General features: G+C 41.9%; 1 long non-coding RNA gene and 2 pseudogenes across 1 annotated transcript; 1 reads left to right on the top strand and 2 right to left on the bottom strand.

Annotated features, from left to right (window-relative positions):
- Positions 1–2,389: 2,389 nt before the first annotated feature.
- LOC116543368 lies at positions 2,390–11,763 on the top strand (annotated as a pseudogene).
- LOC116543370 lies at positions 5,752–6,443 on the bottom strand. The gene is made up of 2 exons (XR_004265556.1): positions 6,371–6,443; positions 5,752–6,044 (listed from the first exon to the last, which is right to left on the bottom strand). It is a non-coding gene; the product is annotated as an uncharacterized LOC116543370 (long non-coding RNA).
- LOC116543369 lies at positions 8,221–10,312 on the bottom strand (annotated as a pseudogene).
- Positions 11,764–16,774: the final 5,011 nt, after the last annotated feature.

Genomic DNA, 16,774 nt, shown 5'->3' with positions numbered 1-16,774 from the left:
CAAAAAAAAAAAAAAAAAAAAAAAAAAAAAAAAGTTGATACATTTCTGATAACAGCGACTAAGCTGTCTAGGTAAGCTATAGGAAAAAAAAATTCTTAAAAACATCAAGATGATGATTATCACTGAAGAATTCTGAGGCCTGCAGTAAAGGAAAAACTGGAACCTAGAGCTGTAACCGAGCAGAGAAACAATTTTCTGGCAAAGGGCATTTTCTGACTTGCATATAGGTTTTGACAGCCGTCTGCGACTAATGGGACAGAAATGGAATACCAGAATCTGCTGAAGTTGGAGAATATTCCTACAATAAGGTAGGATCATAAATTTCTATAATCTTAGGATTATAGAAAGTTCAGAGCAACTTTCACAACCTTTTACCTGGTTAAAGGTGGCTCTGGGCTGGAAATGCCCCCAGGTACGAGATAAGAAAGCTTTCATTGTAGATCTCAAATTATTCAGATATTTTTCCAAATAACAAGATGTGGTACATACTCAAAAATAATAATGAACACAAAGAAACTAAATGAGGTGTGAAAACCAGCAGACACATCAGGCAGTTGAAACCAAGCCCCCAAATATTAGCTATATTAGAAAGAATGCAAAACAATGATGCCTATGTTATTCACGAAACAAAAATATGGAAGAGTTTTGCCCACTCGGATGTTTTCTTAGCTTCAACTTAACATTCAGGTTCACAAGACTCTCAGAGGCCATACCTGGCACCCCTCTAATCAGAAAGACATAGGATTAGAACTATAGCTTGCTAGCAGGGCAGCATCAGACACGATATTTCTGTAGGAGCAGTCTCTGCAGCAGCAGTCCACACAGTATGCAGGAGATAGTCTGTTGGCTCTCCACCCCTCACTGTCTACCTGGGGACAGCCGAGGTGCATGTGGCACCGTCCTGGAGCCTTTAACTCTTGTAAGAACTTAACAGAGTAGTTTCCAATCCCATGCAAGGTGTATGCAAGTTATAGGCCCACTGCATTCAGAGAAGCTCAAAGTCCAGCTTCTTCCAGGTACTTAGTTTGCCCAGTTCAAGTGTAGCCCATCAGTCAGGAGTCTTTTTTATGATATGCAGTATTGCTTAGTAACATGGTTAACATTTGTCATTAGGAGGCTCTAGGTGGACAGAGCTAGAAAGTTAATTAAACGTCAAATTATCATGCAGAAGGAGAAAAGGGTTTTGTTAACAATTTACACACAAATTGAGAATAACAAAAAAATGACAATAGATTTAGAGAGAGGCAAATAGAAATTCTGAAAAAAAAATTAAACAAAATTAAGGGTTCAATGGAAGAGTTTAACAGAACAGTCACAGCTGAAAGGAGAACTAGTAAAGTGGGAGATGGGGAAGAAGAAAAAAATGCAGAATATATAACAGGGAGAAAAATCATATTTAATACACAAACACAAAAATATAACAGAGTGAGACAGTCTATATTAGTTTCAGTTAGAGGCTCAAAAGTTGAAGAGAAAGAAAATAAAGGCAATAAAGTCTGTTATCATTTATTAGGTCTAAGTATTAATATTGAAGAGATAATATTTGAGAGCTTTCCAGACAAAATGGAACTAAAAAGTCAACAGATTATAGAAGGCCAGCCAGTGGAACACGATAAATAAAGAGAAATCCATAGCTAAAGACAGAATAGTAAAACTGCAGAAAATAAACAAAGACAAAAAACACTCAGAAGAAAAAAAGGAAGATTATATTCAAATAAGCAAAAGTTAGACAACTGGCTGCCTTCTGAAAAGCGATAATCAAATCCAAGTATGTGGAAAGAAAATAACTGCCTCCAAGAATTACATACTTGGTAAAATTAATTTCCAATAATTAAAGCAAAATGGAGACACTTTCAGAGAAGAAGAGCTGAAAGAGTTTTTCAGAAGCAGACCAACACAAAAGGAAATTCTATAAGATGTTTCTCAGGCAGAAGCACCATGATTACATATAAAAATTCAGAGCCATAGGAAGAGCCAGACACCAGCACATATGTTGCTAAATCTAAAGTAACTATACAAAACATATGTCTAGTCTTCTGGGGCTTAAGAATATTAATACTTAGACTTAATAAATGATAAAAGTATATAATATAGAGTGAGACTAAATGAACTAAAAGTATTCCAACATTCATATACTGTCCAGGATGAGGATAAGGGTATCAATTATCACTATGTTTAACAAATTAAAGATTAAGACTGCAATTTTTAAAGTAATCACAAAAGAATAGAAGCAACTTAAATACAATAAGAAATATAGAAGGAAAAAAGTGAAGCAAAGTATATAAAAAAGTAAAAAATATAATGCTATAATAGTTAAAAGGGGGGCCCGAGCAGCACCCACTGCGCCGCTGCACGCCAAAGCCGGAATCCGAATACGGCAGCTCTGCAATTAATGCACATTTTTTTTTTTTCCAGGTGCTGTTAAAAATGCACGTATTTTAAGCTCCCGAACCTGCGGACGCTATGCACAGGAAGCACCTCCAGGAGATTCCAGACCTGAGTAGCAACGTTGCCGCTAGCTTCACGTGGGGGTGGGATTCTCGCAGGGCTTCTGAACTGCTCTCGGCAGGGGGGTCTCCGCCCTGGAGAAAGAGGAGCCCGACAGTGAGAACATCCCCCAGGAACTGCTCTCAAACCTGGGCCTTCCGCACAGCCCCCCAAGGAAACCGCTGAAGAGCAAAGGCTTCGTGATTACCCGCAGGCCTAAGCTAAATCGAGAGAGCTTTCCAGGTGTTTCATGGGACTCCCTTCCGGATGAGCTGCTTTTGGGGATCTTCTCCTGTCTGTGCCTCCCTGAGCTGCTCAGGGTCTCTGGTGTTTGTAAGAGGTGGTATCTCCTAGCGTTTGACGAGTCTCTATGGCAAACCTTAGACCTCACAGGTAAAAATCTGCACCCAAATGTGATTGGTCAGTGCTGTCTCAAGCGGCGATTGCCTTCCGCTGCCCAGGACCGTTTATGGACCAGCCATTGGCTGAACATTTCAGCCCTTTTCATGTGCAGCACATGGACCCGGCGATCCCAGTTACTGAAATGTCCACCCTCAGGGCATTCTGTCTCGGTGTTCCAAGTTGCAGAATCCAAGCCCGGAAGGCCTGCGGCTGTCGGATCCCATTGCCAATCGTCTCGCACAAAACTCAAATTTAGTGCGACTTAACCTTTGTGGGTGTTCTGGATTCTCTGAATTTGCCCTGCAGACCTGCTAAGCGGCTGTTCCAGACGGGATGAGCTGAACCTCTCCTGGTGTTTTGATTTCACTGAGAAGCACGTGCAGGTGGCTGCTGCGCGTGTGTCAAAGATTGTCACCCAGCGGAATCTCAGCGGCCACAGAAAGAATCTCCAGAAATCAGATCTCTCTACTGTAGTTAGAAGATGCCCCAATCTTGGCCACCTAGACTTAAATGACTGCTTTCCGGAATTTTTCCAGCTCAGCCACCTCCGATACCTATCTCTCAGTCGGTGCTATGATACCTGAAACTTTAGTTGAACTTGGAGAAATTCCCACACTACAAACACTACAAGTTTTTGGAATTGCGCCAGACGGTACCCTTCAACTGTTAAAGGAAGCGCTTCCCCATCTACAGATGCAAGATGGTGTGTCTTCTTTAGAACAGGGAAAGTAGGCAGGAAGCCCAATGGATGGAGTACTTATCTATTTTTTCCTGGTTTTCCCTTTGCCTTCTATCTGCAAGTATATCAGGGAGCCATTTGAGAGGGAAAACTATGAAATCTTGCTTTTTGAAATGATCCTAAAAGCTTTTACCACTACTTTGCTCTTAACAGCCAAAGTTGTAGGCCTTTTGAAATTTTGGGAGAGTAAGCCTATAATTTCAAGGTACCTTAAAGAGCAAAATGTGAGCCACCTTTTCCAGGTGCCCTTCTTATTAAGTCTATTCAGAATCAAGCTTAAAAATTACCACCAGCAAACAATCTTGATAGCCTATGTAACTTTTATCTATTTAATTTTATAGTATTGCTTTATAAGACAGCTTAGAAGAGGTTGGGCCCGGTGGCTCACACCTGTAATCCCAGCACTTTGGGAGGCCGGGCATGTGGATCACGAGGTTAAGAGATCAAGACCATCCTGGTCAACATGGTGAAACCCCGTCTTTACTAAAAATAATAATAAAAAAAAAAGCTGGGCATGGTGGTGCATGCCTGTAGTCCCAGCTACTCAGGAGGCTGAGGCTGGAGAATTGCTTGAACCCAGAAGGTGGAGGTTGCGGTGAGCAGAGATCGTGCCGTTGCACTCCAGGCTGGGTAACAAGAGCGAAACTCCGTCTCAAAGTAACAAAACAAGCAAACAAACAAAAAAAACAGCTTAGAAGAACAATAAGATATTTGTATTATGAGCTGAACAAAAAGGGAATCATAGGATAGTAGCATATGAGGCCATCTTTTCTGGTAATAGGAAAGAAAAAATACATTTAAATTTTGCCTTTAGATTTGAAATTAGGTTAATAGAAATTAGTAGCCACATGTAATTCACCTTAAAACTTACAAAAGACCAAACATTACAAAAACCAGAGGTCTAGAATTGGTGTAGGATTTGAAGGCCCAGGAGACAGCCTTCTATGACAGGTTAATTTGAAGGATCTTGTAATGTTCATTAAATCACTGTGTTTCCAGAATTCTAAATTAGATGAGAAATATAATTGTTGTTGTCTAACTTGATAATCAAATTATGTAAGCATGGGTCCTTTAGATTTTTTTTTTAAAGGCAAAAAAGTAACTTTATTGACTACTAATCTTACCATGAAACATCTATAAGAAATAATTACAAAATAATGCAGTTTTTTTTTTTTTTACATACTTTTGGTATCATCTTGATATGATGATCCTTTTACAGAAAGGATTATTTGGGCCGGGCGCGGTGGCTCAAGCCTGTAATCCCAGCACTTTGGGAGGCTGAGGTGGGTGGATCACGAGGTCAAGAGATCAAGACCATCCTGGTCAACATGGTGAAACCCCGTCTCTACTAAAACTACAAAAAAATTAGCTGGGCATGGTGGCTCGTGCCTGTAATCCCAGCTACTCAGGAGGCTGGGGCAGGAGAATTGCCTGAACCCAGGAGGCGGGGGTTGTGGTGAGCCGAGATCGCGCCATTGCACTCCAGCCTGGGTAACAAGAGCGAAACTCCGTCTCAAAAAAAAGAAAAAAACAGAAAGGATTATTTGCAGTTTATGTAGATATAAAGCTCATTGTTACAAATACAAATGTAGGTGTGCAGAGGCAATATATACCAAATGGGTAGACTGACTAGCAATAGATATGTCAGAAATGCAGAATAAATAACAGCTTCATATTTTTCTTTTCCTTTTTATTTTTAAAAACAATTTCCAAATACAAAATATGGATTATTCAAAGTGGATTTTTAATATACATATATATAATTCTGCTGCAAACAGTGGATCAAAAAGCAAAAGTGCTCTTAGCATGATTCATTTTTGAAAACCCACAGGACTATTTATAAATCGAATTAGAAAGAGCATGTGCAAAATCACCAATAATGCCAGCAAAACCTTAAAGATCTGACTTTGGTTGAAGTAGAGAGAAAATAAAGTATAAAGCAGTACCTGTTTACAGTAATTAAATATGTTTTTCCTTTACCTTTCGTTCTTAAATATGTCTTTTTTTTTTTTTTTTGAGATGGAGTTTCGCTCTTGTTACCCAGACTGGAGTGCAATGGCGCGATCTCGGCTCACCGCAACCTCCGCCCCCCGGGTTCAGGCAATTCTCCTGCCTCAGCCTCCTTTTTTTTTTTTTTTTTTTAAGGTTTGCAAGAAACTCTAAGGGCTAAGGAAATGCACTGCATTATGATCTGGGCTCCTTAGAGTACAATCCTCATCAGGCTTAAGCATCATCCATAAGAAATGGTGGATTACTGAATGACTTCTAAGTAAAATAGTCATTAAATGATCCTTTCATACTTTAATCCTTTTATGCAGACTGAGATACTTCCATACACTTCAACATCTGCAACTTTGGTTCTATTAAAGCATTTGATAAAAGCAAAATAGTTTTGTGACCACAGAACTTGATACAACTTTTTTTCCTTTTATTTTTATTTTTATTATTTTTTTTTTTTGAGACGGAGTTTCGCTCTTGTTACCCAGGCTGGAGTGCAATGGCGCGATCTCGGCTCACCGCAGCCTCCGCCTCCTGGGTTCAGGCAATTCTCCTGCCTCAGCCTCCTGAGTAGCTGGGATTACAGGCACGAGCCACCATGCCCAGCTAATTTTTTGTATTTTTAGTAGAGACGGGGTTTCACTATGTTGACCAGGATGGTCTCGATCTCTTGACCTCGTGATCCACCCGCCTCGGCCTCCCAAAGTGCTGGGATTACAGGCGTGAGCCACCGCACCCGGCTACTTTTTTTCCTTTTAAAGTGTCAGGTGAACCTAATGTGACAAGGCGATTTTGCATACACCTCCGGGACCCAGCACAGGAGGGCGGGCAGCACAGGCAGGCAGGCTCCTGCTCACCATTGGTTGGGTCATACTGACTCCTAGCCACGGGTAACACTGCTTATGTTCCGCTGTACCCTAAATCTACTTCTTTGTTACCTGAAAACGTAACTTTGTATAAAAATATGATTGTTTCTTTAGAAAATAATATATAGTTTTAAAAAATAAAACCTGGCAGATAGAAAAAAGTGGTGTATCAAAATATGGTAAACAAATGTTGTAAAGTACTAAATCATTAAAAATATCTTATAGAAAGACATTGTGCTATGAAGTTCTCTCCTGAAGTATGAGCAATGTTTTTACTGTACATCAAAAGATTGATAAATTCACTCCCCTGACTTGGTTCCTTACGTATTATTGTTACAGCAGCATAGCAGGTAACTGTCTTAAAAATGGCCCTTTCTCATACACTACATCTTCTGTACACCTTTACTTCAAAATTAACAAAAGACATACCCGGGATCAGTGGTTTTCAACTCTGTTGCATATTAGCTCCATCTGGAGAACTTAAAAAAAAAAAAAGGCAATTCTACCTGGGTCCCACCACAAGAGAATGATGTAATCAGACTGGTGGGAGACTCAGTCATTATTTTTTAAAAGCTCCCCACACCAAATTCTATTATACAATCAGTGTTGAGAATCATGGCCAAAGGCACAAGAGGAAACCGTCATTTTTAACTCTATGTATATCAACTGATTGTCTGCAGGTATCATTCATTCAGTGACATATTCTCAATCTTAAGTAATTCCACATATAAAAGATAGTCATGGAAGCCAAAATGAAGACATAGTAAGCTTTAAACACATATAAATATACACAATCCCATGTATTTATATATGTATAATATATACATGGAATATTTTGGTTAAGCAGAAAGTAGCATTGCCATGATTTTTTCTTGATAATTAAACAAAGCATCACCAAGCACCAATGTTTTCTAAGACATTTTCCGTGGTTTTAACAGACACGGGTTTTGTAAACTCCACAAAATGCATTACGACATGAACATAATTCTTGTTACTTGGATGAGGAACTCAACTGAATCCTGGAGCCTTCTCGAAGATCACAGAAGAGGACATGGCACTGAGCGGGGTGGAGGAGTCACAGGCATCACAGCATATGCACTTCCGGTTTTCTGGTTATTGCTTAATTCATGTCTTGTCTCTGCACAGGTGCTTCCATCATGTACGTATCTTTGGCTTGCTACAACCTCATGATTTTGACCACTTCATCAGTGTTCACTTTGGGACAGCCTCAGGGAGGAAGCAATGGCTGTACAGAGCAACCGTCTCTCTGTTAAAAGAAGAGAGAATCTTCTCTCTTTCCTCTCCCAAACCATGAGTGTTTTATAAGGGAGTGGTAAAAAATTTACAAGCAAGCAAATAAATCTAACATCTTTTACATGATAAAAAATGTGATTTACATGTAGCTGAACTAAAAAGCATCAGATGAGCAAACACACCACACTCCAATATTCCGAAGGCATTGCAATCAGTAAAGTGCACTTCCTTCCAAAGGAGCAATGGGCTTCTGGGCACTTCTCTTGCAGTACATTTTCTGTAGCTCCTCTACTTCTGTGTAATACTTAAAGTACAATTGTTTCAAGGCTTTTGTTTCCATCATCACAAATATCATAAAGAAAGAGCTATGCTTAGGGCGAAGAAGACATGGCACAAGTAATATGTAAAGAACCCATGATTTTCACATCCTCTAGCAAACAGTAAGCTGCCTGTACAGCTGTACACAGATGGACTTTATACAACAGACCCTGGAACTTCATCATGAGTGAGATCCAGAGAAAAGTATTTGCTGGTTCTTTTTATTGGAAAAGCATCTTGGATGTTGATGCACTGCTGAGCCAAGTAACTTTTGCAATAGAGGCCTTCCTCGTCCAGTTCATGACCACATCCAAAGGTGTAACTCTGAGCAGTGTCCTGACACAGACCTGCAATGCACAGGAAGTCTTTCTGATAAAGTCTGATGCCATTAAGGCTCAAGCTGTGTCGATCTGTGGAGGTCTTTGGTTTCCGACATACAGTCTGTGGAAGAGAATCAGTACTCTGGCCATGAAGCTTAACAACTGTTTCTGAAGAGCTCGAGGTGGAAGAACCAATTTCTTTCATAATCAACCCGGAGTGTCCGTTCAGCTTCTGCGACATGAGCATGTCCTCTGCGATGTAGATGCACATGCCTGGGCTAACTTCCAGAGACTCTTCATTCATCTGCTCCAGGTCCCAGGGGTCATCAACCAACATCTCTATTTCATCGTCCTGCAAGTCCTTTTCCAGTCGGTCTTTGCCGCCGCTCTCCACTCCTGAGGTGTGGGAGCTGCAATGGCTGGTCAGGGAGCTGCCGGTTTTCAGCTTGCGGTGGATGGCACTGCTGGGGCAGCTGCCTTCTGGCCCCATGTCCCGGGGCCTGGTGTCTGCCTTAATGCCCAAGGTGTGGGAACTGCTGTGGCTGGCGGTGGAATGACGACAGGCGCTTGTGTTTCATGCTGCCTGCCCTGCTCCTGCTGGCCCGAGATGGCTTTTCCAGCTGGTCCACGTCGAGGTCCAGGTTGTCACTAATGTAAGATTTCCGGTACTGCTTCTTCTCTTTGTTTTCCTCCAGCTCCCGGATACGGTGCAGGACAGGCTGCAGATTCATGTTGCTCAGAAGTTGCAGGAGGTGTCTGGAGCTCATGGGCCACCCTGTGTACTATATGAGCTTCCGGGTTGAAGGCAAGCCATCTGGCAAAATCTCAAATTTCTTACCCACAAACACCAACTTTCCAACATTTGTCCAGGGGAAATCATAAAGTAATTGTTTCTCTTCATCTAAATTCTGAAAAATCTGTATTCCTCGCATGGTTGATCCAAAAGTCAGCGATGCTTCAGTTTTCCTTTTATCCTTATACAATCTGTAGTAATGAACAGTGTGTCATCCAGTCGGACAGCCTCTTTGATATATTTAAGATGAGCTTCGGAAGCTGTCAGTGCAAACTGATCCTTGTGCATGTTTAGAACGTGCTTCAGGATGTAGTCCTTCCCCCTCTCGGACACAACCCAAGATGGGAAGTAAGCCTCTGGCTCGAAGTATTTTCCGTAGTGCTGATTCATTTTTAATTTCCCAAGATCAGCCTGCAGAGCAAAGGCTGCCAGTAGGAGGAAGTAGGCCTCCTCTCGGAGCACACACTAAGAATGAAGAACCTGTTCTCTCAGGTGCCGGTGATAATAGTATCTTGCTGCTCTGTCACTGATCAGTCTGCCATTTTCCACATAGTACTGCACACGGAAGTGGATTATCATAGGAGGCCCAAATTGGTCGATACCCTTGCTGGCCTCTTTCTTCCATTCTTTTGGACAATATTTATTTATTTATTATTTTTTCTTTTTTAAAGACGGGGTTTCACCATATTATTCAGGCTGGTCTTGAACTCCTGACCTCCGGTGATCCGCCCGCCTCAGCCTCCCAAAGTGCTAGGATTACAGGCGTGAGCCACCGCGCCCGGCTTTGGACAATATTTGCAAAGCTTTTGTGACAACCCCATATAAACATGTTCATTATTTTGTATAAAACTAAGTCCAAAGAGGTGGCAGTCCTTTAGCTGGAGCAGGTCACAAAGCTGGACCAGCAACTGGTGACACAGAATCTTTTTTTTTTTTTTTTTTTTTTAATAAGATAGGGTTTCACCATGATGGCCAGGCTGGTCTTGAACTCCTGACCTCAGGTGATCCACCCACCTCGGTGACACAGAATCTTAACATTTATGATGATGTTCGGAGATTTATTCTCGGGAAGGAAAATGCACACGCTGTGGCGGTCTTGCATGACTCTGTTGTTGCGGAAATTCAATTTGTTCATTGCGTTTTGGGCTCTCTAGCGGTCAGGGCTGGGCTCTAGGTCCTCGGCAATTCCTCAGGTTCCCAGCACTGGAAAGCCAAGCTTGCCTCCTCATCACACGCCCTGCACGAGAAGCATCATGTTGCTTGACTACGTGAGTTTCTTTTTCTTTTTTTTTTTTTTGAGACGGAGTTTCGCTCTTGTTACCCAGGCTGGAGTGCAATGGCGTGATCTCGGCTCACCGCAGCCTCCGCCTCCTGGGTTCAGGCAATTCTCCTGCCTCAGCCTCCTGAGTAGCTGGGACTACAGGCACGCGCCACCATGCCCAGCTAATTTTTTGTATTTTTAGTAGAGACGGGGTTTCACCATGTTGACCAGGATGGTCTTGATCTCTTGACCTCGTGATCCACCCGCCTCGGCCTCCCAAAGTGCTGGGATTACAGGCTTGAGCCACTGCGCCCGGCCGACTACGTGAGTTTCATAGCTCGGAGAAAGTCTTGAGCACCAGGCGTCGGGCTCTCAGTTCGGCTCTTCCTGCCGGCCGAGCCTGCCCCGCTGCACTCAGCCCCCCGGCTCCTGCAGCCGGAGGAGGGCTCCACATCCGCCCCGCCCACCCCCCACGCCTCCAGGTCCTTTATATTTTAAAATGACTTGCTTTGTTTTAGAAAGCTGCTATTAATCTAATCTCCATTCTAGAACATTTGGATGGCAGAACTCTGAAGTTGCCTGCTGTTTTCCTTTAGCACTGAGGTTCTGAAGGTTACTTTTATATTATTCTAGAATCAAGTATTTTAAATTGCCTTTTTAAAAAAATGATCTCTCACCAATAATTGTTTGAAACTATCTATTTATAAGGGTATCGGACCTAAAGTTCCCTAAGAGGAACTGCACTCCCTTCAATCAGAAATATACAATAGAAGCAGGTATGTGTTTCATGCAGTTTCAGTAGTATGCGCTACTTATACCTGCAAAAGAGTTAAAATCTGGATGTGGGACCTTTTCATACCATCAGTGACTTTTTAAAAAACTGGTACACAAAAGCGAAAAGATTAAATTCTACTTCTTAAAAATCACAAAAAACTAGTTTAAATTGATGACTTCTTCATATGTAATGCCAAGAAAGCCAAAACCCATCATCTGTATTAACTGTTTTTTTAATCAAAAATTGTTAACGTTAGAAACAGTATGAAGTGCCTTTATCTGCTTAGACCGAAGGAAGATTTTAAAGTTGGGTTCCACAGGAAATGATTATGCTTACATTTCTTAGTAAACAGTGCTACACACTACTTGAAATTATTGTTTACAGATTAGTGGCAAGAGCTGGGGTTAGGATTCCGTCGGACTCTAACATCCGGATGCCCTCAAACATAGAGAGCTTCCAAACTCAAGTCCAGCCATAAGCTATTTTGCCAACATGTCAGAGTAATCTGTATTTTTGTGATTTCTACTTTTATAGACTTGTTTTAAAATAATAAAACACATTTTTATAAAGACAAAAAAAATAGTTAAAAATTACCATTCCAAAATAGACAAGAAAAGAAATTGAAAGAGAACAAATAGAAAAAAAAAAAGATGGTAGATTTAAAATTAATATATATCAGCAATTACATTAAATGTTAGTGGACCAAGTTATCCAGTAAAAAATCCCCCAAGATATTGCTAGACTGGATTTTAAAATTAACTATATGCTGTATTTAGGAGTTGTATCTAAACTAGAAAGTGAGAGGAAGGTTGGAAATAAAGGTGAGAAAAGGAGCTTGATTGAAAACATTAACAAAAAGGTGGCTATAATAATGGACCCTAAGGCAAAAAGCATGACTTCAGAATGTAACTCTTAGGGAATATAACCATTCCTTTCTGAATACTGTTTATGCTGACTGGTTATCATAGGTTATGATATATGTTAATCTTTCTGCACCATTTTGTTTAGACAAAGAGCTTTGGTATTTTCTTCTTTACTCTCCAACTATAAAGGCATAATAAAATAATAAATCTTCAAACATTTCTTATCTTTAAAATTTTTGTGTAAGTGATTACCGTCATATTATATAGTGCAGTGACTTGTTTTCATCCTTACTTCCTAATCTCCAAGCATTGCCAGGTACCTGAGCTTTTCCAGTGTCCGTGTCTCAAAGCCAGCACAAGTCCAGAACCCACTGCCTCTGAGAGTCGATCCACGGCAATTCTTTCCCCAACATTCCCTTGGTGTCTAGGACTCTAATGACCAAAGGAAAGGGGCTTGCTGTTGCTTGGCTACTATGTTGGTGGATGTGATTTTAGGCTACAGGTATGTCCACAGATTGACACTGTGGAAAGGTCACTCAAGACGCAGTGTGGCAAATGGGTTGGAATAGACAAGACTGGCTGTAGAGAGGCCAGTTTTTGATCTGCTTATGTTAATGGAGGTGATGGATGGACCAGTGCAGTGATAAAGTGGCAGTGAATCTGTAGAGAGTCCGGTACATTTAAATACTATAATTCTTTGGAAATAAATGTTTGTGTTGGGAGATTGGGAGTGTTTATCTAAAGATGATATCAAGATCTGATGTGAGCAGCAGGATGCATAGCAGTGAGCGTGTGTCTAGGCAGGGGTAGAGGCAGGTTTTAGTGTCTGTTGAAACACCTAGAACCATCCACTGCTCTCTGGGAGATGCTGGCTTGGGGCTGATCACTGAGTGTTGAGGCAGAGGTTGGTACATGATGCTGACAGGGAACTTCCCGGTGTGTTGAGTTTTAGTATCTGTGACTCTGAGATGCATATGAGGCCTTTGTAAATTTCAGAGTTGAGAATAGAAAGGACAGATTTGTGTTTTAGAAAGAGATTTGGGAATAAATGTGGCTCTGGTTGACATAGACAATATATGAATGTTTGTTGGCCAGGGCTGGTGTGTGTCTTGGGTGTTGGGCAGAGAACAGATAGAGCCACAGCTCTGTGAGGTCAATGTGAAGGGTGATTTCCTTTTTTTTTTTTTTTTTTTGAGACGGAGTTTCGCTCTTGTTACCCAGGCTGGAGTGCAATGGCGCCATCTCGGCTCACCGCAACCTCCGCCTCCTGGGTTCAAGCAATTCTCCTGCCTCAGCCTCCTGAGTAGCTGGGATTACAGGCACGCGCCACCATGCCCAGCTAATTTTTTTGTATTTTTAGTAGAGACGGGGTTTCACCGTGTTGACCAGGATGGTCTCGATCTCTTGACCTCGTGATCCACACGCCTCAGCCTCCCAAAGTGCTGGGATTATAGGCGTAAGCCACCGCGCCCGGCCACAAGGGTGATTTCCTTGTTGGCTCAAGTTTGTGACACTGCCTGAACTTGACTTGGCTTCTTGGCTAGAGAAGACGCATGATTTCACGTCACAGCTCCTGTCTTTGAAAAAGTCTTAATGACTCCCAGACCCAGCATGTGGGGCAAATTCTAGATTTTTCTCGTCGGTTTAATCCCTCGAGAGAAGATCTAGGAAAGAAACCTAGATCTCCATCAAGACTAATATGTTAATATTTTGACCATCAATATTTGCTTAAACCAGTCTACTCCTTACATAGCCAATATATCAAAGCATATTAACTTTGGAAATTGGGTTCTCCCAAACAACGAAACATTGACTGCAAGCATTATTAATCTTTTTAGATCACATTTCCTTCCAATGCATTCTACATCTTCAAGCAGACAAATAATAGTGTTATAATGATTACAAGACTGATCATAATTACTCTTTTGCTAAAACACAGCTGCAAAGGACTAACTCAGCGGACCAACCTTTGTTTCTTCATTATCTCTACCTGGATCCTGGCCTTTCATTTTCTCTTCCTTCTAATTCTAATTCTGCTTCTGCTTCTCATTTCCTCCCCAGTTAGAACTTTATTTACCTAAACTACCGGTTAGGTCACCTCAGAACCACTAAGGCAGCAGTTTGAGGCTGACAATTGAAGATTTAGGATTAGAAAAAAGAAACATGAATGAACTTTTTATGCTTCATTATCAGGGGTTTGTAATACAGGTAGAAAGACCTTTCTCAGAGTTAAGTATTCGATGCGAAAAATAAGCTATTTTAATATTTATAACTTTCTCTAGTAAAATTTTTCTATAAAAACATTTGTTTTGGATGTCTTCGTTAGCTTTTAGTTGACACTTGAAAAAGCCTCTTCTGACAGGTTTTATGTCTTTCTGAATACTCTTTTCAGTTATTCCACCAAGTCACAGTGACAGAGATGCATTGGTGGTTCAGTGGTAGAATTCTTGCCTGCCAGCCGGGGTTCAATTCCTGGCCAATGCAGTTGGGTTTTGAGATTCACTTCCCTCATGGCTTCTTTAACCCTTCTGCCCTGTAAAATTATACTGCATACCCTAATAGTGCATTTAGAGGCTTCATGACCACAAGGTAAACTGACCAAGGTCGTGCTAAAAGACATTCAGGAGACTAACCCGGGCCCCTGCAGTTGTTGAACTCAACAAACCACTTAGCAAAGTGGCAAATACGAAGTATGTCTGGCGAGTCACTGCAGTTTTGACATTGATACCTGTTACTTTCATCTATTTTCTGGGCGGATCCCTGCAAACCCAAAAAACCATCAGGTTCCTGATTCGCGTGCTGGACCTTGGGCTTCCCGCTGGCCACAATGGTGAAGATCAAAAAATGAAGCTCCCGGAAGGAGAGAAGCTGTGGGCGAGCAGTCACCTCAGAGGTCCAAGAGGCGTCAGTGGCCCAAAGAAAGGGGAAGTGTGTGGGGAAGAATCTGCGTGGAGATGAGGGGAGCTGTGGAGACTGGTACTTGTGCAGGGGACCCTCGGGGCTGTACCCCAGACACTGAGAACCCAATTTGCTAACATCGTCAGCTGCCGGGGCCTCCGAGTGTTTTGTGGGCCCATCGGTGTTCCGGGAGGGATTCCGGAATCTGTGTCTGGCAATGTGTGTCAACAGGTGTTGGCCTGGAATTTGGCCCGGCATGGTGGCTCGCGCCTGTAATCCCAGCACTTTGGGAGGCTGAGGCGGATGGATGGCTTAATGTCAAGAGTTCAAGACCAGCCTGGCTAACACAGAGAAACCACGCCTCTACTAAAAATACAAAAATTAGCCGAGTGTAGTGGTGTGCACTTGTTATTCCAGCTACTTGAGAGGCTGAAGCAGGAGAATCGCTTGAACCCGGGAGGAGGAGGTTGCAGTGAGCCAAGATGGGGCCACTGCACCCAGCCTGGGCAACAGAGCAAGGCTCTGTCTCAAAAAAATAAAAAAGGTGTTAGCCCGAATATTACATTTATATTTATTTTTTAATTAATTAATTAATTTTTTTTTTTTTTTAAGAGGCAGGGCCTCACTCTGTTGTCCGGCTGCAGCGCAGTGACGTACTCCTAGCTCACTGTAGTCTGGAACTCCTGGGCTCCCGTGATCCTCCCGCCTCAGCCTCTGGAGTAGCTGAGATTATAGCTAAACCATCATGTCCGGTCCAAAAAATATATTTGTAATACAGGAAAGCAAAGAACAGAATCTGGGAACTGTTTATCTGCTTGTGTTTTGAGGATGTTACTGCGTTAGAGACACAACAAATGATAACAGGTGATGAATTTTCTTCCAAAGATTTTTGGAAGATCTTCTCCCCATTTAACAATTGCTTAAAATCTAGGACCAGCCACATCTGGGGAAATATTTTTCTTTCTGTTTCGAAAATGAACTTCGATTTATTCGATAGCAAAAGTTTTCTTTTTTTTTTTTTTTGAGACGGAGTTTCACTTTTGTTACCCAGGCTGGAGTGCAATGGCGCGATCTCGGCTCACCGCAACCTCCGCCTCCCGGGTTCAGGCAATTCTCCTGCCTCAGCCTCCTTAGTAGCTGGGATTACAGGCACGTGCCACCATGCCCAGCTAATTTTTTGTATTTTTTTAGTAGAGACGGGGTTTCACCATGTTGACCAGGATGGTCTCGATCTCTTGACCTCGTGATCCACCCGCCTCGGCCTCCCAAAGTGCTGGGATTACAGGCTTGAGCCACCGCGCCCGGCTAACTGGGTTTTCTTTTAGAATTTTAAAACTCTTTGAGGGATCTCTGGCTTTCATGAAGAAATTCTGAACTGCAATACATAATTGTTTTTTGTTTTTGTTTTAGAGATGGGGTTGTTGCTTTATCACCCAGGCTGGAGTGCAGTGGTGTGATCATGGCTCACTGCAGCTGGCATTACAGGTGTGATCCATGGAGCTTGGCCCATAATGTCTTCTTTTTTTTTTTTTTTTTTTTTTTTTTTTAAGCTCTAAACAACGATCAGACATTAGGGAAGAAAAATGTAGAAGGCCTGATTCATGAAAAGGAAATTGAAGGATTACTTATGCCGTGAAGCAAACACGTTCAGACTCTAGAGTCCCACAGATATCGGATGGTTTTGCTGAAGAATATCTGCTTTGACTCTATTCCTCATCTTCTTGTGACTCGGGAAGTGCATCCACCATAGTCAGGTTTTTTCTTCTACTGCAGTGAAGAAGCTGGAAGAAAGGCAGGTTG

The sequence above is a fragment of the Sapajus apella genome, unplaced genomic scaffold (genome assembly GCF_009761245.1).
Source record: "Sapajus apella isolate SASKATOON/1434 unplaced genomic scaffold, GSC_monkey_1.0 scaffold187, whole genome shotgun sequence".
In the NCBI taxonomy this organism is placed as follows: Eukaryota; Metazoa; Chordata; class Mammalia; order Primates; family Cebidae; genus Sapajus; species Sapajus apella.
This window is presented reverse-complemented; position numbering and strand designations above follow the sequence as displayed.